This window comes from Stenella coeruleoalba (assembly GCF_951394435.1).
Source record: "Stenella coeruleoalba genome assembly, chromosome: X".
NCBI lineage: Eukaryota > Metazoa > Chordata > Mammalia > Artiodactyla > Delphinidae > Stenella > Stenella coeruleoalba.
This window is the reverse complement of record NC_137152.1, coordinates 105,683,466-105,709,141: the sequence shown is the minus strand read 5'-3', so window position 1 is coordinate 105,709,141 and position 25,676 is coordinate 105,683,466. Positions and strand designations below refer to the sequence as shown.

The following is a 25,676-nucleotide window of genomic DNA, read 5'->3' as shown; positions in this document are numbered from 1 at the left end:
AATATATTTTCTGTGTATTTAAATTTTGATAGTTTGATTAATATGTGTCTTGGCGTGTTTCTCCTTGGATTCATCCTGCATGCGACTGTCTGCGCTTCCTGGCCTTGATTAACTATTTCCTTTCCCATATTAGGGAAGTTTTCAGCTATAATCTCTTCGGATATTTTCTCCGTCCCTTTCTTTTGCTCTTCCTCTTCCGGGACCCCTATAATTCGAATGTTGGGGCGTTTAATGTTGTCCCAGAGGTCTCTGAGACTGTCCTCGATTCTTTTCATTCTTTTTTCTTTATTCTGCTCTGCAGTCGTTATTTCCATTATTTCATCTTCCGGGTCACTTATCTGTTCTTCTGCCTCAGGTATTCTGCCGTTGATTCCTTCCAGAGAATTTTTAATTTCGTCTATTGTGTTGTTCCTCAGTGTTTGTTTGCTCTTTAGTTCTTCTGGGTCCTTGTTAAACGTTTCTTGTATTTTCTCCATCCTATTTCCAAGATTTTGGATCATCTTTACTCTCATTACTGTGAATTCTTTTTCAGGGAGACTGCCTATTTCCTCTTCATTTGTTTGGTGTGGTGGGTTTTTACCTTGCTCCTTCATGTGCTGTGTGTTTCTCTGTGTTTTCATTTTGCCAAACTTACTGTGTTTGCGGGTCTGCTTTTCACAGACTGCAGGTTCGGAGCTCCCTTTGTTTTTGGTGTCTGCCCCCAGTGGCTAAGGTTGGTTCAGTGGGTCGTGTAGGCTTCCTGGTGGAGGGGACTCGTCGTGCCTGTGTTCTGCTGGATGAGGCTTGAATCTTGTCTTGCTGGTGGGCAGGACCGCATCTGCTGTTGTGTTTTGGGGGTGCCTGTGACCTTATTATGATTTTAGGCAGCCTCTCTGCTAATGGGTGGGGTTGTGTTCCTGTCTTGCTAGTTGTTTGGCCTAGGGTGTCCAGCACCGTAGCTTGCTGGTCGGTGAGTGGAGCTGTGTCTTAGCGTTGAGATGGAGATCTCTGGGAGAGCTTTCGCCGTCTGATAGTACGTGGAGTGGAGCCGGGAGGTCTCTGGTGGACCAGTGTCCTGAACTCGGCTCTCCCACCTCAGAGGCACAGGCGTGACACCTGGCGGAAGCCCCTAGACCCTGCCAGCCACGCGGCTGAAGGCCAGGAGCACCGTGCCCCGACCTGGGCGGCGGGGGGCGGGGTCGGGGGGGGCGGTGCGTCTGGGAGGGGCGGGGGATAGACAGCCAGGCGGAAATCTCAGTGGAAATCTAAAGGCTCACGAGATTGGCAAGGGTCTGGGGGCGTGGACTCGGAGCGCGCCTCAGCGCCCGGGTAGAGGAGGCAGCCGCGGCACGAGGGTCCTGAAGTCCCGCGGCCGAGCCTGGGCGGGCGCCATTCCTGGGCGAGTTCTCTGAGGAGCGCCCCTGGCTCCTGCCAAAGGGGGCGGGGAGCTCGGCGAGCGGCCCGCGTCTGCGGCTTCCTCTCCACGCCCGAGCCTCCGCGCAGCGAGCACAGGACGCCCGGAGTCTTAGCGCGCCTCTGCGCCGGGATAGACAAGGTAGCCGCGGCGGGTCGGTCCTGAATTCCCGCGGCGCTCCCTCCCTGGCGGCGAGTAACGGTCCTGAAGTCCCGAGGCGTCCCGAGGCGGCCGAGCCTGGCCGGGCGCCATCCCTGGGCGTGTTCTCTGAGGAGTGCCCGTGGCTCCTGCAAAAGGGAGCGGGGAGCTCGGCGAGCGGCCCGCGTCTGCGGCTTCCACTCCACGCCCCAGCCTCCGCGCAGCGAGCAGAGGACGCGCCCCGGAGCCCGTTCCCCGCGCCGCGGCGCGCCTGGCCTCCCGGCCTAGCCCAGGTAACTTTTCTGCTTCCTGAGTCCTTTTCAGCATGATCCAGTCATCTCTGATATTTAACTTCTGATATGACAGGATGTTCCAGAATCATATTGTAACTTTCTGCTCCAATCCTAGAGTCAGCTATATCTCCGAAAAGAGCTGGCAAAGATTATTTTTAATGGCTGCGTCTTCTGGATGTACCAGTTCTTATTTAGCCAGTCCACTATTTGGAGGGAAAGAGTTTAGCAAGTTTCTGTAACTCTTCTGTAGTATAAATTAAATACTGAGATGTTTTATAGAAATAGTATATATAAGTGAGTGATGATGCCCTTATAATTGTTTTCTCTATTATTTAATATTTTTTAAAAGCCTAGGCAGTTGACCCAGCTAGGGCGTGACGCATAAACTGGTGTGCGTCATTCACCTGGTAGAGATGTCTGCTTCTAGAGAGGGGCTTGCAAACAATGAATTAAAAGGTGGTAGCTTGCTGGGTAGAGTAATCTTGGTTGTAGGTTTTTCTCCTGAATCACTTTAACTACGTCCTGCCGCTCCCTTCTGGCTTGCAGAATTTCTGCCGAAAGATGAGCTGTTCAGCTTATGGGGATTCCCTTGTGTGTTATTTATTGTTTTTCCCTTGCTGCTTTTAATATATTTTCTGTGTATTTAAATTTTGATAGTTTGATTAATATGTGTCTTGGCGTGTTTCTCCTTGGATTCATCCTGCATGCGACTGTCTGCGCTTCCTGGCCTTGATTAACTATTTCCTTTCCCATATTAGGGAAGTTTTCAGCTATAATCTCTTCGGATATTTTCTCCGTCCCTTTCTTTTGCTCTTCCTCTTCCGGGACCCCTATAATTCGAATGTTGGGGCGTTTAATGTTGTCCCAGAGGTCTCTGAGACTGTCCTCGATTCTTTTCATTCTTTTTTCTTTATTCTGCTCTGCAGTCGTTATTTCCATTATTTCATCTTTCGGGTCACTTATCTGTTCTTCTGCCTCAGGTATTCTGCCGTTGATTCCTTCCAGAGAATTTTTAATTTCGTCTATTGTGTTGTTCCTCAGTGTTTGTTTGCTCTTTAGTTCTTCTGGGTCCTTGTTAAACGTTTCTTGTATTTTCTCCATCCTATTTCCAAGATTTTGGATCATCTTTACTCTCATTACTGTGAATTCTTTTTCAGGGAGACTGCCTATTTCCTCTTCATTTGTTTGGTGTGGTGGGTTTTTACCTTGCTCCTTCATGTGCTGTGTGTTTCTCTGTGTTTTCATTTTGCCAAACTTACTGTGTTTGCGGGTCTGCTTTTCACAGACTGCAGGTTCGGAGCTCCCTTTGTTTTTGGTGTCTGCCCCCAGTGGCTAAGGTTGGTTCAGTGGGTCGTGTAGGCTTCCTGGTGGAGGGGACTCGTCGTGCCTGTGTTCTGCTGGATGAGGCTTGAATCTTGTCTTGCTGGTGGGCAGGACCGCATCTGCTGTTGTGTTTTGGGGGTGCCTGTGACCTTATTATGATTTTAGGCAGCCTCTCTGCTAATGGGTGGGGTTGTGTTCCTGTCTTGCTAGTTGTTTGGCCTAGGGTGTCCAGCACCGTAGCTTGCTGGTCGGTGAGTGGAGCTGTGTCTTAGCGTTGAGATGGAGATCTCTGGGAGAGCTTTCGCCGTCTGATAGTACGTGGAGTGGAGCCGGGAGGTCTCTGGTGGACCAGTGTCCTGAACTCGGCTCTCCCACCTCAGAGGCACAGGCGTGACACCTGGCGGAAGCCCCTAGACCCTGCCAGCCACGCGGCTGAAGGCCAGGAGCACCGTGCCCCACCTGGGCGGCGGGGGGCGGGGTCGGGGGGGCGGTGCGTCTGGGAGGGGCGGGGGATAGACAGCCAGGCGGAAATCTCAGTGGAAATCTAAAGGCTCACGAGATTGGCAAGGGTCTGGGGGCGTGGACTCGGAGCGCGCCTCAGCGCCCGGGTAGAGGAGGCAGCCGCGGCACGAGGGTCCTGAAGTCCCGCGGCCGAGCCTGGGCGGGCGCCATTTCTGGGCGAGTTCTCTGAGGAGCGCCCCTGGCTCCTGCCAAAGGGGGCGGGGAGCTCGGCGAGCGGCCCGCGTCTGCGGCTTCCTCTCCACGCCCGAGCCTCCGCGCAGCGAGCACAGGACGCCCGGAGTCTTAGCGCGCCTCTGCGCCGGGATAGACAAGGTAGCCGCGGCGGGTCGGTCCTGAATTCCCGCGGCGCTCCCTCCCTGGCGGCGAGTAACGGTCCTGAAGTCCCGAGGCGTCCCGAGGCGGCCGAGCCTGGCCGGGCGCCATCCCTGGGCGTGTTCTCTGAGGAGTGCCCGTGGCTCCTGCAAAAGGGAGCGGGGAGCTCGGCGAGCGGCCCGCGTCTGCGGCTTCCACTCCACGCCCCAGCCTCCGCGCAGCGAGCAGCCTGGCCTCCCGGCCTAGCCCAGGTAACTTTTCTGCTTCCTGAGTCCTTTTCAGCATGATCCAGTCATCTCTGATATTTAACTTCTGATATGACAGGATGTTCCAGAATCATATTGTAACTTTCTGCTCCAATCCTAGAGTCAGCTATATCTCCGAAAAGAGCTGGCAAAGATTATTTTTAATGGCTGCGTCTTCTGGATGTACCAGTTCTTATTTAGCCAGTCCACTATTTGGAGGGAAAGAGTTTAGCAAGTTTCTGTAACTCTTCTGTAGTATAAATTAAATACTGAGATGTTTTATAGAAATAGTATATATAAGTGAGTGATGATGCCCTTATAATTGTTTTCTCTATTATTTAATATTTTTTAAAAGCCTAGGCAGTTGACCCAGCTAGGGCGTGACGCATAAACTGGTGTGCGTCATTCACCTGGTAGAGATGTCTGCTTCTAGAGAGGGGCTTGCAAACAATGAATTAAAAGGTGGTAGCTTGCTGGGTAGAGTAATCTTGGTTGTAGGTTTTTCTCCTGAATCACTTTAACTACGTCCTGCCGCTCCCTTCTGGCTTGCAGAATTTCTGCCGAAAGATGAGCTGTTCAGCTTATGGGGATTCCCTTGTGTGTTATTTATTGTTTTTCCCTTGCTGCTTTTAATATATTTTCTGTGTATTTAAATTTTGATAGTTTGATTAATATGTGTCTTGGCGTGTTTCTCCTTGGATTCATCCTGCATGCGACTGTCTGCGCTTCCTGGCCTTGATTAACTATTTCCTTTCCCATATTAGGGAAGTTTTCAGCTATAATCTCTTCGGATATTTTCTCCGTCCCTTTCTTTTGCTCTTCCTCTTCCGGGACCCCTATAATTCGAATGTTGGGGCGTTTAATGTTGTCCCAGAGGTCTCTGAGACTGTCCTCGATTCTTTTCATTCTTTTTTCTTTATTCTGCTCTGCAGTCGTTATTTCCATTATTTCATCTTCCGGGTCACTTATCTGTTCTTCTGCCTCAGGTATTCTGCCGTTGATTCCTTCCAGAGAATTTTTAATTTCGTCTATTGTGTTGTTCCTCAGTGTTTGTTTGCTCTTTAGTTCTTCTGGGTCCTTGTTAAACGTTTCTTGTATTTTCTCCATCCTATTTCCAAGATTTTGGATCATCTTTACTCTCATTACTGTGAATTCTTTTTCAGGGAGACTGCCTATTTCCTCTTCATTTGTTTGGTGTGGTGGGTTTTTACCTTGCTCCTTCATGTGCTGTGTGTTTCTCTGTGTTTTCATTTTGCCAAACTTACTGTGTTTGCGGGTCTGCTTTTCACAGACTGCAGGTTCGGAGCTCCCTTTGTTTTTGGTGTCTGCCCCCAGTGGCTAAGGTTGGTTCAGTGGGTCGTGTAGGCTTCCTGGTGGAGGGGACTCGTCGTGCCTGTGTTCTGCTGGATGAGGCTTGAATCTTGTCTTGCTGGTGGGCAGGACCGCATCTGCTGTTGTGTTTTGGGGGTGCCTGTGACCTTATTATGATCTTAGGCAGCCTCTCTGCTAATGGGTGGGGTTGTGTTCCTGTCTTGCTAGTTGTTTGGCCTAGGGTGTCCAGCACCGTAGCTTGCTGGTCGGTGAGTGGAGCTGTGTCTTAGCGTTGAGATGGAGATCTCTGGGAGAGCTTTCGCCGTCTGATAGTACGTGGAGTGGAGCCGGGAGGTCTCTGGTGGACCAGTGTCCTGAACTCGGCTCTCCCACCTCAGAGGCACAGGCGTGACACCTGGCGGAAGCCCCTAGACCCTGCCAGCCACGCGGCTGAAGGCCAGGAGCACCGTGCCCCGACCTGGGCGGCGGGGGTCGGGGTCGGGGGGGGCGGTGCGTCTGGGAGGGGCGGGGGATAGACAGCCAGGCGGAAATCTCAGTGGAAATCTAAAGGCTCACGAGATTGGCAAGGGTCTGGGGGCGTGGACTCGGAGCGCGCCTCAGCGCCCGGGTAGAGGAGGCAGCCGCGGCACGAGGGTCCTGAAGTCCCGCGGCCGAGCCTGGGCGGGCGCCATTCCTGGGCGAGTTCTCTGAGGAGCGCCCCTGGCTCCTGCCAAAGGGGGCGGGGAGCTCGGCGAGCGGCCCGCGTCTGCGGCTTCCTCTCCACGCCCGAGCCTCCGCGCAGCGAGCACAGGACGCCCGGAGTCTTAGCGCGCCTCTGCGCCGGGATAGACAAGGTAGCCGCGGCGGGTCGGTCCTGGATTCCCGCGGCGCTCCCTCCCTGGCGGCGAGTAACGGTCCTGAAGTCCCGAGGCGTCCCGAGGCGGCCGAGCCTGGCCGGGCGCCATCCCTGGGCGTGTTCTCTGAGGAGTGCCCGTGGCTCCTGCAAAAGGGAGCGGGGAGCTCGGCGAGCGGCCCGCGTCTGCGGCTTCCACTCCACGCCCCAGCCTCCGCGCAGCGAGCAGAGGACGCGCCCCGGAGCCCGTTCCCCGCGCCGCGGCGCGCCTGGCCTCCCGGCCTAGCCCAGGTAACTTTTCTGCTTCCTGAGTCCTTTTCAGCATGATCCAGTCATCTCTGATATTTAACTTCTGATATGACAGGATGTTCCAGAATCATATTGTAACTTTCTGCTCCAATCCTAGAGTCAGCTATATCTCCGAAAAGAGCTGGCAAAGATTATTTTTAATGGCTGCGTCTTCTGGATGTACCAGTTCTTATTTAGCCAGTCCACTATTTGGAGGGAAAGAGTTTAGCAAGTTTCTGTAACTCTTCTGTAGTATAAATTAAATACTGAGATGTTTTATAGAAATAGTATATATAAGTGAGTGATGATGCCCTTATAATTGTTTTCTCTATTATTTAATATTTTTTAAAAGCCTAGGCAGTTGACCCAGCTAGGGCGTGACGCATAAACTGGTGTGCGTCATTCACCTGGTAGAGATGTCTGCTTCTAGAGAGGGGCTTGCAAACAATGAATTAAAAGGTGGTAGCTTGCTGGGTAGAGTAATCTTGGTTGTAGGTTTTTCTCCTGAATCACTTTAACTACGTCCTGCCGCTCCCTTCTGGCTTGCAGAATTTCTGCCGAAAGATGAGCTGTTCAGCTTATGGGGATTCCCTTGTGTGTTATTTATTGTTTTTCCCTTGCTGCTTTTAATATATTTTCTGTGTATTTAAATTTTGATAGTTTGATTAATATGTGTCTTGGCGTGTTTCTCCTTGGATTCATCCTGCATGCGACTGTCTGCGCTTCCTGGCCTTGATTAACTATTTCCTTTCCCATATTAGGGAAGTTTTCAGCTATAATCTCTTCGGATATTTTCTCCGTCCCTTTCTTTTGCTCTTCCTCTTCCGGGACCCCTATAATTCGAATGTTGGGGCGTTTAATGTTGTCCCAGAGGTCTCTGAGACTGTCCTCGATTCTTTTCATTCTTTTTTCTTTATTCTGCTCTGCAGTCGTTATTTCCATTATTTCATCTTTCGGGTCACTTATCTGTTCTTCTGCCTCAGGTATTCTGCCGTTGATTCCTTCCAGAGAATTTTTAATTTCGTCTATTGTGTTGTTCCTCAGTGTTTGTTTGCTCTTTAGTTCTTCTGGGTCCTTGTTAAACGTTTCTTGTATTTTCTCCATCCTATTTCCAAGATTTTGGATCATCTTTACTCTCATTACTGTGAATTCTTTTTCAGGGAGACTGCCTATTTCCTCTTCATTTGTTTGGTGTGGTGGGTTTTTACCTTGCTCCTTCATGTGCTGTGTGTTTCTCTGTGTTTTCATTTTGCCAAACTTACTGTGTTTGCGGGTCTGCTTTTCACAGACTGCAGGTTCGGAGCTCCCTTTGTTTTTGGTGTCTGCCCCCAGTGGCTAAGGTTGGTTCAGTGGGTCGTGTAGGCTTCCTGGTGGAGGGGACTCGTCGTGCCTGTGTTCTGCTGGATGAGGCTTGAATCTTGTCTTGCTGGTGGGCAGGACCGCATCTGCTGTTGTGTTTTGGGGGTGCCTGTGACCTTATTATGATTTTAGGCAGCCTCTCTGCTAATGGGTGGGGTTGTGTTCCTGTCTTGCTAGTTGTTTGGCCTAGGGTGTCCAGCACCGTAGCTTGCTGGTCGGTGAGTGGAGCTGTGTCTTAGCGTTGAGATGGAGATCTCTGGGAGAGCTTTCGCCGTCTGATAGTACGTGGAGTGGAGCCGGGAGGTCTCTGGTGGACCAGTGTCCTGAACTCGGCTCTCCCACCTCAGAGGCACAGGCGTGACACCTGGCGGAAGCCCCTAGACCCTGCCAGCCACGCGGCTGAAGGCCAGGAGCACCGTGCCCCACCTGGGCGGCGGGGGGCGGGGTCGGGGGGGCGGTGCGTCTGGGAGGGGCGGGGGATAGACAGCCAGGCGGAAATCTCAGTGGAAATCTAAAGGCTCACGAGATTGGCAAGGGTCTGGGGGCGTGGACTCGGAGCGCGCCTCAGCGCCCGGGTAGAGGAGGCAGCCGCGGCACGAGGGTCCTGAAGTCCCGCGGCCGAGCCTGGGCGGGCGCCATTTCTGGGCGAGTTCTCTGAGGAGCGCCCCTGGCTCCTGCCAAAGGGGGCGGGGAGCTCGGCGAGCGGCCCGCGTCTGCGGCTTCCTCTCCACGCCCGAGCCTCCGCGCAGCGAGCACAGGACGCCCGGAGTCTTAGCGCGCCTCTGCGCCGGGATAGACAAGGTAGCCGCGGCGGGTCGGTCCTGAATTCCCGCGGCGCTCCCTCCCTGGCGGCGAGTAACGGTCCTGAAGTCCCGAGGCGTCCCGAGGCGGCCGAGCCTGGCCGGGCGCCATCCCTGGGCGTGTTCTCTGAGGAGTGCCCGTGGCTCCTGCAAAAGGGAGCGGGGAGCTCGGCGAGCGGCCCGCGTCTGCGGCTTCCACTCCACGCCCCAGCCTCCGCGCAGCGAGCAGCCTGGCCTCCCGGCCTAGCCCAGGTAACTTTTCTGCTTCCTGAGTCCTTTTCAGCATGATCCAGTCATCTCTGATATTTAACTTCTGATATGACAGGATGTTCCAGAATCATATTGTAACTTTCTGCTCCAATCCTAGAGTCAGCTATATCTCCGAAAAGAGCTGGCAAAGATTATTTTTAATGGCTGCGTCTTCTGGATGTACCAGTTCTTATTTAGCCAGTCCACTATTTGGAGGGAAAGAGTTTAGCAAGTTTCTGTAACTCTTCTGTAGTATAAATTAAATACTGAGATGTTTTATAGAAATAGTATATATAAGTGAGTGATGATGCCCTTATAATTGTTTTCTCTATTATTTAATATTTTTTAAAAGCCTAGGCAGTTGACCCAGCTAGGGCGTGACGCATAAACTGGTGTGCGTCATTCACCTGGTAGAGATGTCTGCTTCTAGAGAGGGGCTTGCAAACAATGAATTAAAAGGTGGTAGCTTGCTGGGTAGAGTAATCTTGGTTGTAGGTTTTTCTCCTGAATCACTTTAACTACGTCCTGCCGCTCCCTTCTGGCTTGCAGAATTTCTGCCGAAAGATGAGCTGTTCAGCTTATGGGGATTCCCTTGTGTGTTATTTATTGTTTTTCCCTTGCTGCTTTTAATATATTTTCTGTGTATTTAAATTTTGATAGTTTGATTAATATGTGTCTTGGCGTGTTTCTCCTTGGATTCATCCTGCATGCGACTGTCTGCGCTTCCTGGCCTTGATTAACTATTTCCTTTCCCATATTAGGGAAGTTTTCAGCTATAATCTCTTCGGATATTTTCTCCGTCCCTTTCTTTTGCTCTTCCTCTTCCGGGACCCCTATAATTCGAATGTTGGGGCGTTTAATGTTGTCCCAGAGGTCTCTGAGACTGTCCTCGATTCTTTTCATTCTTTTTTCTTTATTCTGCTCTGCAGTCGTTATTTCCATTATTTCATCTTCCGGGTCACTTATCTGTTCTTCTGCCTCAGGTATTCTGCCGTTGATTCCTTCCAGAGAATTTTTAATTTCGTCTATTGTGTTGTTCCTCAGTGTTTGTTTGCTCTTTAGTTCTTCTGGGTCCTTGTTAAACGTTTCTTGTATTTTCTCCATCCTATTTCCAAGATTTTGGATCATCTTTACTCTCATTACTGTGAATTCTTTTTCAGGGAGACTGCCTATTTCCTCTTCATTTGTTTGGTGTGGTGGGTTTTTACCTTGCTCCTTCATGTGCTGTGTGTTTCTCTGTGTTTTCATTTTGCCAAACTTACTGTGTTTGCGGGTCTGCTTTTCACAGACTGCAGGTTCGGAGCTCCCTTTGTTTTTGGTGTCTGCCCCCAGTGGCTAAGGTTGGTTCAGTGGGTCGTGTAGGCTTCCTGGTGGAGGGGACTCGTCGTGCCTGTGTTCTGCTGGATGAGGCTTGAATCTTGTCTTGCTGGTGGGCAGGACCGCATCTGCTGTTGTGTTTTGGGGGTGCCTGTGACCTTATTATGATTTTAGGCAGCCTCTCTGCTAATGGGTGGGGTTGTGTTCCTGTCTTGCTAGTTGTTTGGCCTAGGGTGTCCAGCACCGTAGCTTGCTGGTCGGTGAGTGGAGCTGTGTCTTAGCGTTGAGATGGAGATCTCTGGGAGAGCTTTCGCCGTCTGATAGTACGTGGAGTGGAGCCGGGAGGTCTCTGGTGGACCAGTGTCCTGAACTCGGCTCTCCCACCTCAGAGGCACAGGCGTGACACCTGGCGGAAGCCCCTAGACCCTGCCAGCCACGCGGCTGAAGGCCAGGAGCACCGTGCCCCACCTGGGCGGCGGGGGGCGGGGTCGGGGGGGCGGTGCGTCTGGGAGGGGCGGGGGATAGACAGCCAGGCGGAAATCTCAGTGGAAATCTAAAGGCTCACGAGATTGGCAAGGGTCTGGGGGCGTGGACTCGGAGCGCGCCTCAGCGCCCGGGTAGAGGAGGCAGCCGCGGCACGAGGGTCCTGAAGTCCCGCGGCCGAGCCTGGGCGGGCGCCATTTCTGGGCGAGTTCTCTGAGGAGCGCCCCTGGCTCCTGCCAAAGGGGGCGGGGAGCTCGGCGAGCGGCCCGCGTCTGCGGCTTCCTCTCCACGCCCGAGCCTCCGCGCAGCGAGCACAGGACGCCCGGAGTCTTAGCGCGCCTCTGCGCCGGGATAGACAAGGTAGCCGCGGCGGGTCGGTCCTGAATTCCCGCGGCGCTCCCTCCCTGGCGGCGAGTAACGGTCCTGAAGTCCCGAGGCGTCCCGAGGCGGCCGAGCCTGGCCGGGCGCCATCCCTGGGCGTGTTCTCTGAGGAGTGCCCGTGGCTCCTGCAAAAGGGAGCGGGGAGCTCGGCGAGCGGCCCGCGTCTGCGGCTTCCACTCCACGCCCCAGCCTCCGCGCAGCGAGCAGCCTGGCCTCCCGGCCTAGCCCAGGTAACTTTTCTGCTTCCTGAGTCCTTTTCAGCATGATCCAGTCATCTCTGATATTTAACTTCTGATATGACAGGATGTTCCAGAATCATATTGTAACTTTCTGCTCCAATCCTAGAGTCAGCTATATCTCCGAAAAGAGCTGGCAAAGATTATTTTTAATGGCTGCGTCTTCTGGATGTACCAGTTCTTATTTAGCCAGTCCACTATTTGGAGGGAAAGAGTTTAGCAAGTTTCTGTAACTCTTCTGTAGTATAAATTAAATACTGAGATGTTTTATAGAAATAGTATATATAAGTGAGTGATGATGCCCTTATAATTGTTTTCTCTATTATTTAATATTTTTTAAAAGCCTAGGCAGTTGACCCAGCTAGGGCGTGACGCATAAACTGGTGTGCGTCATTCACCTGGTAGAGATGTCTGCTTCTAGAGAGGGGCTTGCAAACAATGAATTAAAAGGTGGTAGCTTGCTGGGTAGAGTAATCTTGGTTGTAGGTTTTTCTCCTGAATCACTTTAACTACGTCCTGCCGCTCCCTTCTGGCTTGCAGAATTTCTGCCGAAAGATGAGCTGTTCAGCTTATGGGGATTCCCTTGTGTGTTATTTATTGTTTTTCCCTTGCTGCTTTTAATATATTTTCTGTGTATTTAAATTTTGATAGTTTGATTAATATGTGTCTTGGCGTGTTTCTCCTTGGATTCATCCTGCATGCGACTGTCTGCGCTTCCTGGCCTTGATTAACTATTTCCTTTCCCATATTAGGGAAGTTTTCAGCTATAATCTCTTCGGATATTTTCTCCGTCCCTTTCTTTTGCTCTTCCTCTTCCGGGACCCCTATAATTCGAATGTTGGGGCGTTTAATGTTGTCCCAGAGGTCTCTGAGACTGTCCTCGATTCTTTTCATTCTTTTTTCTTTATTCTGCTCTGCAGTCGTTATTTCCATTATTTCATCTTCCGGGTCACTTATCTGTTCTTCTGCCTCAGGTATTCTGCCGTTGATTCCTTCCAGAGAATTTTTAATTTCGTCTATTGTGTTGTTCCTCAGTGTTTGTTTGCTCTTTAGTTCTTCTGGGTCCTTGTTAAACGTTTCTTGTATTTTCTCCATCCTATTTCCAAGATTTTGGATCATCTTTACTCTCATTACTGTGAATTCTTTTTCAGGGAGACTGCCTATTTCCTCTTCATTTGTTTGGTGTGGTGGGTTTTTACCTTGCTCCTTCATGTGCTGTGTGTTTCTCTGTGTTTTCATTTTGCCAAACTTACTGTGTTTGCGGGTCTGCTTTTCACAGACTGCAGGTTCGGAGCTCCCTTTGTTTTTGGTGTCTGCCCCCAGTGGCTAAGGTTGGTTCAGTGGGTCGTGTAGGCTTCCTGGTGGAGGGGACTCGTCGTGCCTGTGTTCTGCTGGATGAGGCTTGAATCTTGTCTTGCTGGTGGGCAGGACCGCATCTGCTGTTGTGTTTTGGGGGTGCCTGTGACCTTATTATGATTTTAGGCAGCCTCTCTGCTAATGGGTGGGGTTGTGTTCCTGTCTTGCTAGTTGTTTGGCCTAGGGTGTCCAGCACCGTAGCTTGCTGGTCGGTGAGTGGAGCTGTGTCTTAGCGTTGAGATGGAGATCTCTGGGAGAGCTTTCGCCGTCTGATAGTACGTGGAGTGGAGCCGGGAGGTCTCTGGTGGACCAGTGTCCTGAACTCGGCTCTCCCACCTCAGAGGCACAGGCGTGACACCTGGCGGAAGCCCCTAGACCCTGCCAGCCACGCGGCTGAAGGCCAGGAGCACCGTGCCCCGACCTGGGCGGCGGGGGGCGGGGTCGGGGGGGGCGGTGCGTCTGGGAGGGGCGGGGGATAGACAGCCAGGCGGAAATCTCAGTGGAAATCTAAAGGCTCACGAGATTGGCAAGGGTCTGGGGGCGTGGACTCGGAGCGCGCCTCAGCGCCCGGGTAGAGGAGGCAGCCGCGGCACGAGGGTCCTGAAGTCCCGCGGCCGAGCCTGGGCGGGCGCCATTCCTGGGCGAGTTCTCTGAGGAGCGCCCCTGGCTCCTGCCAAAGGGGGCGGGGAGCTCGGCGAGCGGCCCGCGTCTGCGGCTTCCTCTCCACGCCCGAGCCTCCGCGCAGCGAGCACAGGACGCCCGGAGTCTTAGCGCGCCTCTGCGCCGGGATAGACAAGGTAGCCGCGGCGGGTCGGTCCTGGATTCCCGCGGCGCTCCCTCCCTGGCGGCGAGTAACGGTCCTGAAGTCCCGAGGCGTCCCGAGGCGGCCGAGCCTGGCCGGGCGCCATCCCTGGGCGTGTTCTCTGAGGAGTGCCCGTGGCTCCTGCAAAAGGGAGCGGGGAGCTCGGCGAGCGGCCCGCGTCTGCGGCTTCCACTCCACGCCCCAGCCTCCGCGCAGCGAGCAGAGGACGCGCCCCGGAGCCCGTTCCCCGCGCCGCGGCGCGCCTGGCCTCCCGGCCTAGCCCAGGTAACTTTTCTGCTTCCTGAGTCCTTTTCAGCATGATCCAGTCATCTCTGATATTTAACTTCTGATATGACAGGATGTTCCAGAATCATATTGTAACTTTCTGCTCCAATCCTAGAGTCAGCTATATCTCCGAAAAGAGCTGGCAAAGATTATTTTTAATGGCTGCGTCTTCTGGATGTACCAGTTCTTATTTAGCCAGTCCACTATTTGGAGGGAAAGAGTTTAGCAAGTTTCTGTAACTCTTCTGTAGTATAAATTAAATACTGAGATGTTTTATAGAAATAGTATATATAAGTGAGTGATGATGCCCTTATAATTGTTTTCTCTATTATTTAATATTTTTTAAAAGCCTAGGCAGTTGACCCAGCTAGGGCGTGACGCATAAACTGGTGTGCGTCATTCACCTGGTAGAGATGTCTGCTTCTAGAGAGGGGCTTGCAAACAATGAATTAAAAGGTGGTAGCTTGCTGGGTAGAGTAATCTTGGTTGTAGGTTTTTCTCCTGAATCACTTTAACTACGTCCTGCCGCTCCCTTCTGGCTTGCAGAATTTCTGCCGAAAGATGAGCTGTTCAGCTTATGGGGATTCCCTTGTGTGTTATTTATTGTTTTTCCCTTGCTGCTTTTAATATATTTTCTGTGTATTTAAATTTTGATAGTTTGATTAATATGTGTCTTGGCGTGTTTCTCCTTGGATTCATCCTGCATGCGACTGTCTGCGCTTCCTGGCCTTGATTAACTATTTCCTTTCCCATATTAGGGAAGTTTTCAGCTATAATCTCTTCGGATATTTTCTCCGTCCCTTTCTTTTGCTCTTCCTCTTCCGGGACCCCTATAATTCGAATGTTGGGGCGTTTAATGTTGTCCCAGAGGTCTCTGAGACTGTCCTCGATTCTTTTCATTCTTTTTTCTTTATTCTGCTCTGCAGTCGTTATTTCCATTATTTCATCTTCCGGGTCACTTATCTGTTCTTCTGCCTCAGGTATTCTGCCGTTGATTCCTTCCAGAGAATTTTTAATTTCGTCTATTGTGTTGTTCCTCAGTGTTTGTTTGCTCTTTAGTTCTTCTGGGTCCTTGTTAAACGTTTCTTGTATTTTCTCCATCCTATTTCCAAGATTTTGGATCATCTTTACTCTCATTACTGTGAATTCTTTTTCAGGGAGACTGCCTATTTCCTCTTCATTTGTTTGGTGTGGTGGGTTTTTACCTTGCTCCTTCATGTGCTGTGTGTTTCTCTGTGTTTTCATTTTGCCAAACTTACTGTGTTTGCGGGTCTGCTTTTCACAGACTGCAGGTTCGGAGCTCCCTTTGTTTTTGGTGTCTGCCCCCAGTGGCTAAGGTTGGTTCAGTGGGTCGTGTAGGCTTCCTGGTGGAGGGGACTCGTCGTGCCTGTGTTCTGCTGGATGAGGCTTGAATCTTGTCTTGCTGGTGGGCAGGACCGCATCTGCTGTTGTGTTTTGGGGGTGCCTGTGACCTTATTATGATTTTAGGCAGCCTCTCTGCTAATGGGTGGGGTTGTGTTCCTGTCTTGCTAGTTGTTTGGCCTAGGGTGTCCAGCACCGTAGCTTGCTGGTCGGTGAGTGGAGCTGTGTCTTAGCGTTGAGATGGAGATCTCTGGGAGAGCTTTCGCCGTCTGATAGTACGTGGAGTGGAGCCGGGAGGTCTCTGGTGGACCAGTGTCCTGAACTCGGCTCTCCCACCTCAGAGGCACAGGCGTGACACCTGGCGGAAGCCCCTAGACCCTGCCAGCCACGCGGCTGAAGGCCAGGAGCACCGTGCCCCGACCTGGGCGGCGGGGGGCGGGGTCGGGGGGGGCGGTGCGTCTGGGAGGGGCGGGGGATAGACAGCCAGGCGGAAATCTCAGTGGAAATCTAAAGGCTCACGAGATTGGCAAGGGTCTGGGGGCGTGGACTCGGAGCGCGCCTCAGCGCCCGGGTAGAGGAGGCAGCCGCGGCACGAGGGTCCTGAAGTCCCGCGGCCGAGCCTGGGCGGGCGCCATTCCTGGGCGAGTTCTCTGAGGAGCGCCCCTGGCTCCTGCCAAAGGGGGCGGGGAGCTCGGCGAGCGGCCCGCGTCTGCGGCTTCCTCTCCACGCCCGAGCCTCCGCGCAGCGAGCACAGGACGCCCGGAGTCTTAGCGCGCCTCTGCGCCGGGATAGACAAGGTAGCCGCGGCGGGTCGGTCCTGAATTCCCGCGGCGCTCCCTCCCTGGCGGCGAGTAACGGTCCTGAAGTCCCGAGGCGTCCCGAGGCGGCCGAGCCTGGCCGGGCGCCATCCCTGGGCGTGTTCTCTGAGGAGTGCCCGTGGCTCCTGCAAAAGGGAGCGGGGAGCTCGGCGAGCGGCCCGCGTCTGCGGCTTCCACTCCACGCCCCAGCCTCCGCGCAGCGAGCAGAGGACGCGCCCCGGAGCCCGTTCCCCGCGCCGCGGCGCGCCTGGCCTCCCGGCCTAGCCCAGGTAACTTTTCTGCTTCCTGAGTCCTTTTCAGCATGATCCAGTCATCTCTGATATTTAACTTCTGATATGACAGGATGTTCCAGAATCATATTGTAACTTTCTGCTCCAATCCTAGAGTCAGCTATATCTCCGAAAAGAGCTGGCAAAGATTATTTTTAATGGCTGCGTCTTCTGGATGTACCAGTTCTTATTTAGCCAGTCCACTATTTGGAGGGAAAGAGTTTAGCAAGTTTCTGTAACTCTTCTGTAGTATAAATTAAATACTGAGATGTTTTATAGAAATAGTATATATAAGTGAGTGATGATGCCCTTATAATTGTTTTCTCTATTATTTAATATTTTTTAAAAGCCTAGGCAGTTGACCCAGCTAGGGCGTGACGCATAAACTGGTGTGCGTCATTCACCTGGTAGAGATGTCTGCTTCTAGAGAGGGGCTTGCAAACAATGAATTAAAAGGTGGTAGCTTGCTGGGTAGAGTAATCTTGGTTGTAGGTTTTTCTCCTGAATCACTTTAACTACGTCCTGCCGCTCCCTTCTGGCTTGCAGAATTTCTGCCGAAAGATGAGCTGTTCAGCTTATGGGGATTCCCTTGTGTGTTATTTATTGTTTTTCCCTTGCTGCTTTTAATATATTTTCTGTGTATTTAAATTTTGATAGTTTGATTAATATGTGTCTTGGCGTGTTTCTCCTTGGATTCATCCTGCATGCGACTGTCTGCGCTTCCTGGCCTTGATTAACTATTTCCTTTCCCATATTAGGGAAGTTTTCAGATGTGTCTTGGCGTGTTTCTCCTTGGATTCATCCTGTATGCGACTGTCTGCGCTTCCTGGCCTTGATTAACTATTTCCTTTCCCATATTAGGGAAGTTTTCAGCTATAATCTCTTCGGATATTTTCTCCGTCCCTTTCTTTTGCTCTTCCTCTTCCGGGACCCCTATAATTCGAATGTTGGGGAGTTTAATGTTGTCCCAGAGGTCTCTGAGACTGTCCTCGATTCTTTTCATTCTTTTTTCTTTATTCTGCTCTGCAGTCGTTATTTCCAGTATTTTATCTTCTAGGTTACTCATTCGTTTTTGTCTGAGTTATTCTGCTGTTGATTGCTTCTAGAGAATTTTTAATTTCATCTATTGTGTTGTTCCTCAGTGTTTGTTCGCTGTTTAGTTTTTCTAGGTCCTTTAATGTGCCTTTTGTTCCAGAGGCTGCAGGATTGTAGTTCTTCTTGCTACTGGTGTCTACCCTCTCGTGTATGAGGCTATCTCAGAGGCCTGCGGAAGTTTCCTGATGGGAAGGTGTGTTGGTGTGTATAGCTGGGGTTGGTCTGGTGGGCAGAGCTCAGTGAAACTTCAGTGTGCTTTTCTGCAGAGAATTGAAAAACAGACTTATATTTACCAAAGGGGAATTGTGGGTTGGAGGGATAAATTAGGAGCTTGGGATTAACATACACACACTACTATATATATAATAGATAACCAGCATGGACCTATTAGATAGCACAGGGAATTCTACTCAGTATTCTATAATAACCCATATGGGAAAAGAATCTGAAAAAAAAGAAGAAAGTATATGTATATGTGTAATTGAATCACTTTGCTATACAACTGAAATTAAGAAAACATTGTAAGTCAACTATACTCCAATAAAGTACAAAAGGAAAAAAAAGAACTACGTACAGGGCCATCAGTACAATGGCTTGAGAGCCTGAGGACTTAGTGGGCGATTCCAGCTTGGCCACAGACACCCTCTGGGACCTTGGCCAAGTTAGATCAAGTCTTTGTGTCTTTGCTGCTTTCTCGTAAATTAAATTAGACTATTCTTATCCTTCCGTATCTCACAAATATGTCATAAAATAAACATATGTGACGTGAAAATATTGAAGGTTTCTTTTTTGGGAGGGAAAGGAGTGGCAGGTAAAAGGCACTCTGAATGAAGATTCAGTAGAAAGAAGCCTTTTGACCTTCAGTTTAGAAACCAGTCAACTTCAAATAAATTCAGTCCACATCTGTTGAGCACTAACTCTGTATATGCAGCATTTTGGGCTGTGTGGTATGTGGCCTTCGTAGACGTTATAATCTAGTGGAGCCATGCTGATTCCTGCGTACTCTGACCTTCTCCCAAGGCTGTGCCAGTTCCCAACCCTGAGTCTGGGCTGTTTTCATTCACTCTCTTCATGCTCAAAGGCAGCAGAGCATTCTAGAAAATGGTGCTGAATTTGGGGTCCCCCACTTGAGCCTAAGCTGTGATTTGGGGTTCAGACATGTCCGATTACCTCAGTGACTGAGGAGCCTCCTGGGAGAGAACATGTCCTCAAGGAAGAAGGAGCCATACACAATAAGCTTGAGCCAAAAGCAGAGCCCAGGTCATCAGAAGAGAGAGATCCTCTGACTCCAGTCCTGTGTTTCCTGGCCCTTGTCTGAGTCCAGTGGGAGGTGGTGTAGCTATGGTGTGAGGGAAGGGGGGCCAAGGTGAAAGCTGAAATATCTGTTTCAAACTTTTCAAATCCCACACCTCATAGTTATCACACATACTCTCACTTCTTACTTTACTCCAAGGGATCAAGGAAGGCATCAGTACAAGTGCAGCAGAATACCTGAGTAGAAGTGACTTTTTTTTAATGGCTGTGTTCTGATAAATCTTTTTTAAATATTTATTTATTTGGTCTTGTCAGGTCTTAGTTGCAGCACGTGGGATCTCTGTTGTGGCATGCGGAATCTTTTCCTTCTGGCACAGCGATCTTCTCTCTCGTTGTGATGCACAGGCTCCAGAGTGCACAGGCTTAGTTGCCCCGAGGCATGTGAGATCTTAGTTCCCCGACCAGGGATCCAACCCGCGTCCCCTGCATTGGAAGGTGGATTCTTAACCACTGGACCACCAGAGAAGTCCCTAGAAGTGACTTTTTAAAAATAAAGAAATGTATTAGCTCATAAAATAAGTTTGGGGGAAGATGGTTCCAAGATTGGTTAATTGGGTAGCTCAAGTATGTCACTGAAGATGCAAGTGGATTTCTTCTTCCTGCTCTGCCATCCTCAGAATGATGGTATATTTCCTATCAGTTCTGGCAAGGCTACACCATGGCTTCAGCATTCCTTGATGTCACATGCAAATGAAGGCATCCAGCAAAGACTGGGGATATTCCCTCCCCCTCTCCCTCCCCCTCTCCCTCCCCCCTCCCTCCCCCTCTCCCTCCCCCTCTCCCCCTCTCCCCCCTCCCCCTCCCCCTCTCCCCCTCTCCCCCCTCCCCGCCCCCTCCCCCTCTTCCTCTCTCTCCCTTCCTCTCTCTCCTCTCTCTCCTCTCTCCTCTCTCTCCTCTCTCTCCTCTCTCTCCTCTCTCTCCTCTCTCTCCTCTCTCTCCTCTCTCTCCTCTCTCTCCTCTCTCTCTCTCCCCCCACCCCCAAAGGAAGAAAAACCCTTTCAGGACCCCTGTAGCAGAATTGCCCCTGGGTTCCACTGGACAAAATTGTGTCACACACCCACCCTAAACTCATTCCTTGTCAAGGTAATGACAATACTCATAATCCATCCCTCATGCTGAGGAGGAAAATCACCTTCCCAGAACATGTGGCACAGTAGGCTCAAACGTGAAATTTTACCAGAAAGAAATAAGGAAAGGTGTCTGTGGCTTAGGTCCCAACAAGTTCCTTCACCTTCCCTCTCCTGTACTTCAAAATGTTTGTACATACTCCCTTCTACTGCAAAATGTTTCTGTATCTGCTCCCTTTTAATCACCTCTGAATTGTTCTATCTTCACCCAGATTCTGAACTATCTCAGAGAGGTAATTTCCATCCATTTCAAAGCCTGACCCTCTATCAGTCTACCTGATTGATCCTTGACCTTGCTCTTATTCTAGCCTGTTACAGTGATCCCTGAACCACACCTGCAGGCTTTCCCACCTGGCACTAATTAGTGAGAATCAGGTGAGATTGGAAGCCCTTTTCTTAGTCCCAGAGGAATCTGAATTTAAAGATGCAAGAACTCTTTCAAACTCTATGAGGTGGGGCAGGAGTGGGGGCAGGGAGGCAAGGGCCAAGAGCATGCTTTATTGTTTCCTACCAAGATTCTATATGCAAGGATTCTTTGTCCCACTCTGGGATGTAGGAGTGCCACGTGGTATCCTCAGCTCCCTTGCACCCCCACCAGCCACAGTCCCCTGGAGATTGGGTTCACTCTAATTTTCTGTGTCTCATCCTGGAGGAAATCAGAGAATGACTTAGCTTGAAACTGAAAGTTGTTTTTCTTTTTACACTCCCATTTATGCATTATTCATTCAACAAATAGTAAACTCTGTTCTAAGAACAATGTGCTAGGAAGATATTGCTAAATAAATCAGGTTCCCCACCTTCATGGAGCTCACATTCTGGTCGGGGAACTTTGTTTCTCCCACAAGGCTCGGCTTGAAATTCATGGCTCTCTCAAGGGACTAGAATGGAAACAAAACCTAAGAGCAATGCTGAGTTGTAAACTCTACACAGTATATAACCCATGTTTTTATCCTTCACGAACAACTACTATTATTAGTCTAAATTATTTTGATCTTTATATAATTCATAACATATTACATTTTTCACTGAGGCCAGTGTTTCACACAGTTACAGCTTCCAACAAGATAAACACAGTGTAGGGCAATGTACTTGTGGTACTAATGCTTTATTAACAATATGCCATGTCAACTGAGTGGGCTAGGCCATGGATGGATGATAACAGCAAAAACGGAGCCTATATCTGATCCAAGTTTATGTATCATCAGAGTCATTCTCCTTTCTCTGCTCATCGTCAGAAATCTATCAGATTATTCAGCAGAACGATTTGTAGATGCACTGTCAGGCGATAAAATATTTACTATTACTTACACTCCTTTGGCTACACTTGCTGGAGGATATGTAGTAAAGTAAAATTTTATTTTCTTTTTTTATGCTTCAAAATTCACCCAAGTTTTCTTTTCCGTTTTTGCTCTTAGGGAAAAAATCTCCAAAAAAGTGCTACACTATATAGAAATACAAAACTCCCTTGTTTTATAGCAGTTCTGCTTCCGAGGATATCATGGACCCTTGGTGTCTAATTTATCCTGACAGTGTCTAAAGTGGAAGTAAAGCAATTCAGAAATATGAGTCTGAGAAGGTGGATGTAGCAGAAGTGAAATGAGAGCGTTTTAATGAAATGTGAACCCCAGTCAATCTGAATGAATTCCTCTAGCACCTTGCTTCAGGAAAGAATCTGTAAGGGTCTCAATCTTTGCTTCACTCACAACGAAGCACATGACCCTAAGTGAGTCACTCAATCTGTGTCTTAGGTCCTTGATTTTACAACAGGGTTAATAGGACCTGTGATGCACCTGTACTTACAGAAGAAAAGAGAACACCCTTTCTGAGATGCACCTAATAATTATCAATCAATTATCAAGAGGAATTTACTGAGCCCTTCATGTACCCTTCATTATATGCCCAAGGCCTGGTAAGCACCTTATATACAAATGCTCAAGAAATCTTTGTTGCGTGGATGAATAAGAAAATAAATCAATGAGCCATCTACTGTATGCTATACAGGTCTTGTGCTATAGAAGATCTGAGATGCATCCCTGCCTTCAATGAACTAATTAGTCAAATAAGGCATATAGATAATAAGTTATGTAGTAATTTAATGTAGTAAATGCCAAATGAATGTTATAGTCCATCATCTTCAAACTAGAATTTCCAGATTCTCTGCTTCATTTTGAATTCTTCCCTAAAATTTATCAGATTAAGAATATGCCCCTGATTTTATTGCATAGAAGTATTCGAGGATGTTTAATTACTTTCAAAAATAGAAATATATTTTATTAAGATAAAATTCTGTAGAGAAGTAGAATGGAAATATAAGTTCAAGGGGAAAAAAGAAAAATATAAAACATTTCCATCATTCCCAAAAGTTTTCTCGTGCCTCAACCTTGTGAATCTCTCCTTCCATCCCCAACTCAAGTACTCACCGATTCTGTGCATTCTGTCATTATAGATTACTTTGCATTTCTAGGATTTTAAACAAATGGAATCACACACTATGCAATTTTTTAATGGCTTCTTTCACAAAGCTTGATGATTTTAAGATGCATCTATATTGTTCCTTGTGTTAATAATTGTTCCTTTTTATTGCTATATTCCATTTTATGGGTATACCCCAATTTCCATTGTATACCACAATTTGTTTATCCATTCATCTGTTGATAGACATTTGGGTTGTTCCCAGTTTTAGCTATTACAAATAGAACTACTATGAACATTTGTGTACAAGTCTTAATATGAACATGTTTTCACCTCTCATAGGTGAATACCTAGAAGTGGAATTGCTAGGTCATATGGTAGGTTTATGTTTAAAATTTTCAGAAACTGTCAAACTGTTTTCCAAAGTGTTTGTACCATATTATATTCCCACCAGCAGAGTATAAGATTTCCAGTTGTTCCACATCCTTGCTAACACTTGATATGGTCAGTTTTGTTATTGTTGTTTTAATTTATTTGGTTGTGCCGGGTCTTAGTTGTCACAGGCAGGCTCCTTAGTTGCAGCTCCAGGGCTCCTTAGTTGTAGCACGTGGGCTCCATAATTGTGGCAGGCGGGCTCCTTAGTTGTGGCATGCATATGGGATCTAGTTCCCTGACCAAGGATCGAACCCAGGCCCCCTGCATTGGGAGCATAGAGTCTTATCCATTGCACCACCAGGGAGGTCCCGATATGGTCAGTTTTTAACTTTTTATCTATTCTAATGGGTATGTGGTGGTATCTCTGTGGCTTTTAATTTCCTTTCCCTGATGACTAGTGACATCAAGTATTTTTTCATGACCTTATTGACCATTTATACGTGTATATATATATATATATATGTCTTCTTTTTGTCAAGTGTATGTTCAAATCTTTTTCCCATTACTGTTTTTTTTTTCTTATTGAGTGTGTGTATGTCTGTGTGTATATTCTGGATATAAGTCCTTTGTTTGATGTATGTATTGTGAATATTTTTTCCCAGTATCTGGCTTGCCTTTTCTTTTTCTCAATGGTGTATTTTAAGCATTAAAAAAAAAAAAGCTTGCTGGAGTTTTGTTTGTGTTATACCTATAGATTTGGGGAGAATTATCACATTAACAATATTGAATCATGCTATATTTCTGTATTAGGTATTCTTTAATTTCTCTCAACTCTGTAATTTCCACGTAGAGGAATTTAATTAGATTTATTTATAAATATTTATAAATATTTTAGTGCTGTTGTTTGCAGCTCTAAAGAAACTATACAGTGTATAAACCAGTTTTTTTTACATCTTTATTGGAGTATAATTGCTTTATAATGGTGTGTTAGTTTCTGCTTTATAACAAAGTGAATCAGTTGAAAGACAAATACCGTATGCTAACACATATATATGGAATTTAAGAAAAAAAATGTCATGAAGAACCTAGGGGTAAGGTAAGAATAAAGACACAGACCTAGTAGAGAATGGACTTGAGGATATGGGAAGCGGGAAGAGTAAGCTGTGACAAAGCGAGAGAGAGGCATGGACTTATATAAACCAGTTTTTAAGTTGTAAACTCTGTGCCAATTAGAGTGCTAGCAGACCCCACCTCCCGCCGCAGCGACCACCCTGCAGTTTTCCTTTGGAAAAGTTTTTTTAACAAAAAAACTATTCAATTTGTTTAATAGATAAAGGGATATTCAGACTTTCTGCTTCTTGTGTTTGTTTTGGTAAGTTGTATTTTTCAATAAATTTGTCCTTTTCATCCATGTTGTTGAATATGTTGACATGATGTCATTCACAGTGCTTTCCTATTAACCTTTAACGTCTGTAGAATCTGTGGTGACAACCTTTAGCCATAATTATCATTGCTGTGTATGCATTATGTAATGTATGTTAACGTAATAGATTTATTGTTAAAATTAATTAATATATAAATATTTTGAAATTTTTCAGCATTAATTTTTAATACAAAAAAATTATTATAAGTAACTTGCAGAAATAAACACTCCTTGGTGTCTTCAGTAAGTTTTAAGAGTGTAAAGGGTTTGTGAGAACCACTGCTGTATAATATTCCAGTGTATGTATGTGCCATTATTTATTTACTCCTGATGGACGATTGGTTTTTCTCTAGGTTTTGGTTATTATGAGTAAAATACTATGGATATTCTTGTTCATATCTCATGGTGGATGTATATACTCATTGCTCTTAGATATCTAGAAATGGAATGGCTGGGTCTCCTGGTATTTTTTAAATGGATGGTGGTGAATATAAAACCCTGTTGAATTCAGATTCCATTGAGTATATTTCCAAGAGTATTCTGTAACATATATTTTTATACAAAGGGTGCCACTTTTAAATTCATCTTCAGCTCATTCCTCTTCTTACTTGACACATTCCACTAGGTGAGTTCACATACCCACTAACCTATCCCAAATCTTTATCTCCAACTCAGAATTATCTCTTGAGTTTTAGACTTCCATATATGACAAATTGCTGGACATCTTAATGTCCCATACATGATCCATAGAGCAACAACCCAAACATATCCTAAATGGAACTTGAAGCTGACGATTCCTCTCATATTCTCTACACAGAAGCCCACACTACAGAACTGGGCCTCATCTTAGGTTCCACCTTCACACTTAATCCCCACAACCAGACATTCACCAAGTCCCCCCAGTTTTTCTGCCTAAATATTAATTAAATTCTTCTCCTCTTCCTTCCTATTGTCACTGTCGTTTTTATTTCTTTCTAAACCACCACAAAGGCATCTTAATTAGTCTCCGTGCATCTAGCCTTTTTTTCTGTTATCCTTAGCCAATACTTTAATTTTTTTAAGTTACAAGTGTAAAATAATAATAAAAGAGAAAAAAGATACCAGTTATTGAGCTTCTACTCTGTATCAGGTACTATGCTAGGCATGTATTAACTATATTATCATATTTTATTTTAAAATGATTCTGTAGAGTAGATCTTCCCCCCATTTTAAAGATGAGGAAACAAAGGGTCAGAGTAAATTACTTACAAATACTACAGATGCTACCATATTACAAATATGCATAATAAGTAGGAGAGGCTGGATTTAAAATCAGGTCTCTTGTTCATGCATCTAGCCTTAACTCCTTCAAGTCTCTCTTCCACTTTGAGTCCAGAGAGATCAAAGCTAAATCACAAATCTGCACTTCATTCTTCCATAAAAATTTTCAGTGGCTCCCTATGTCCACAGGCTTAAAGTCCAAGTTCCTGTGCAAGGTATTCAGCGCCCTCAGTCATCTGCCCCACCCCCACCCGCATCTACCTCTCCATCTGATT

General features: G+C 47.9%; 1 protein-coding gene across 3 annotated transcripts in view; it reads left to right on the top strand.

The window, feature by feature from the left end:
* The first annotated feature begins 10,918 nt into the window (after positions 1-10,918).
* Positions 10,919-25,676, top strand: part of ZNF280C (zinc finger protein 280C) — a 74,668-nt gene continuing 59,910 nt past the window's right edge. Inside the window, exons 1-2 of one of the 3 annotated variants that reach the window (XM_079910865.1) lie at positions 11,545-16,333; positions 16,373-16,395. The gene's annotated coding sequence lies outside the window, so the exon portion shown is untranslated. Of the gene's footprint in view, positions 11,498-11,542; positions 16,334-16,372; positions 16,396-25,676 lie in introns of those variants that run through there. The other 2 variants (XM_079910862.1, XM_079910864.1) reach the window with 2 other exon arrangements.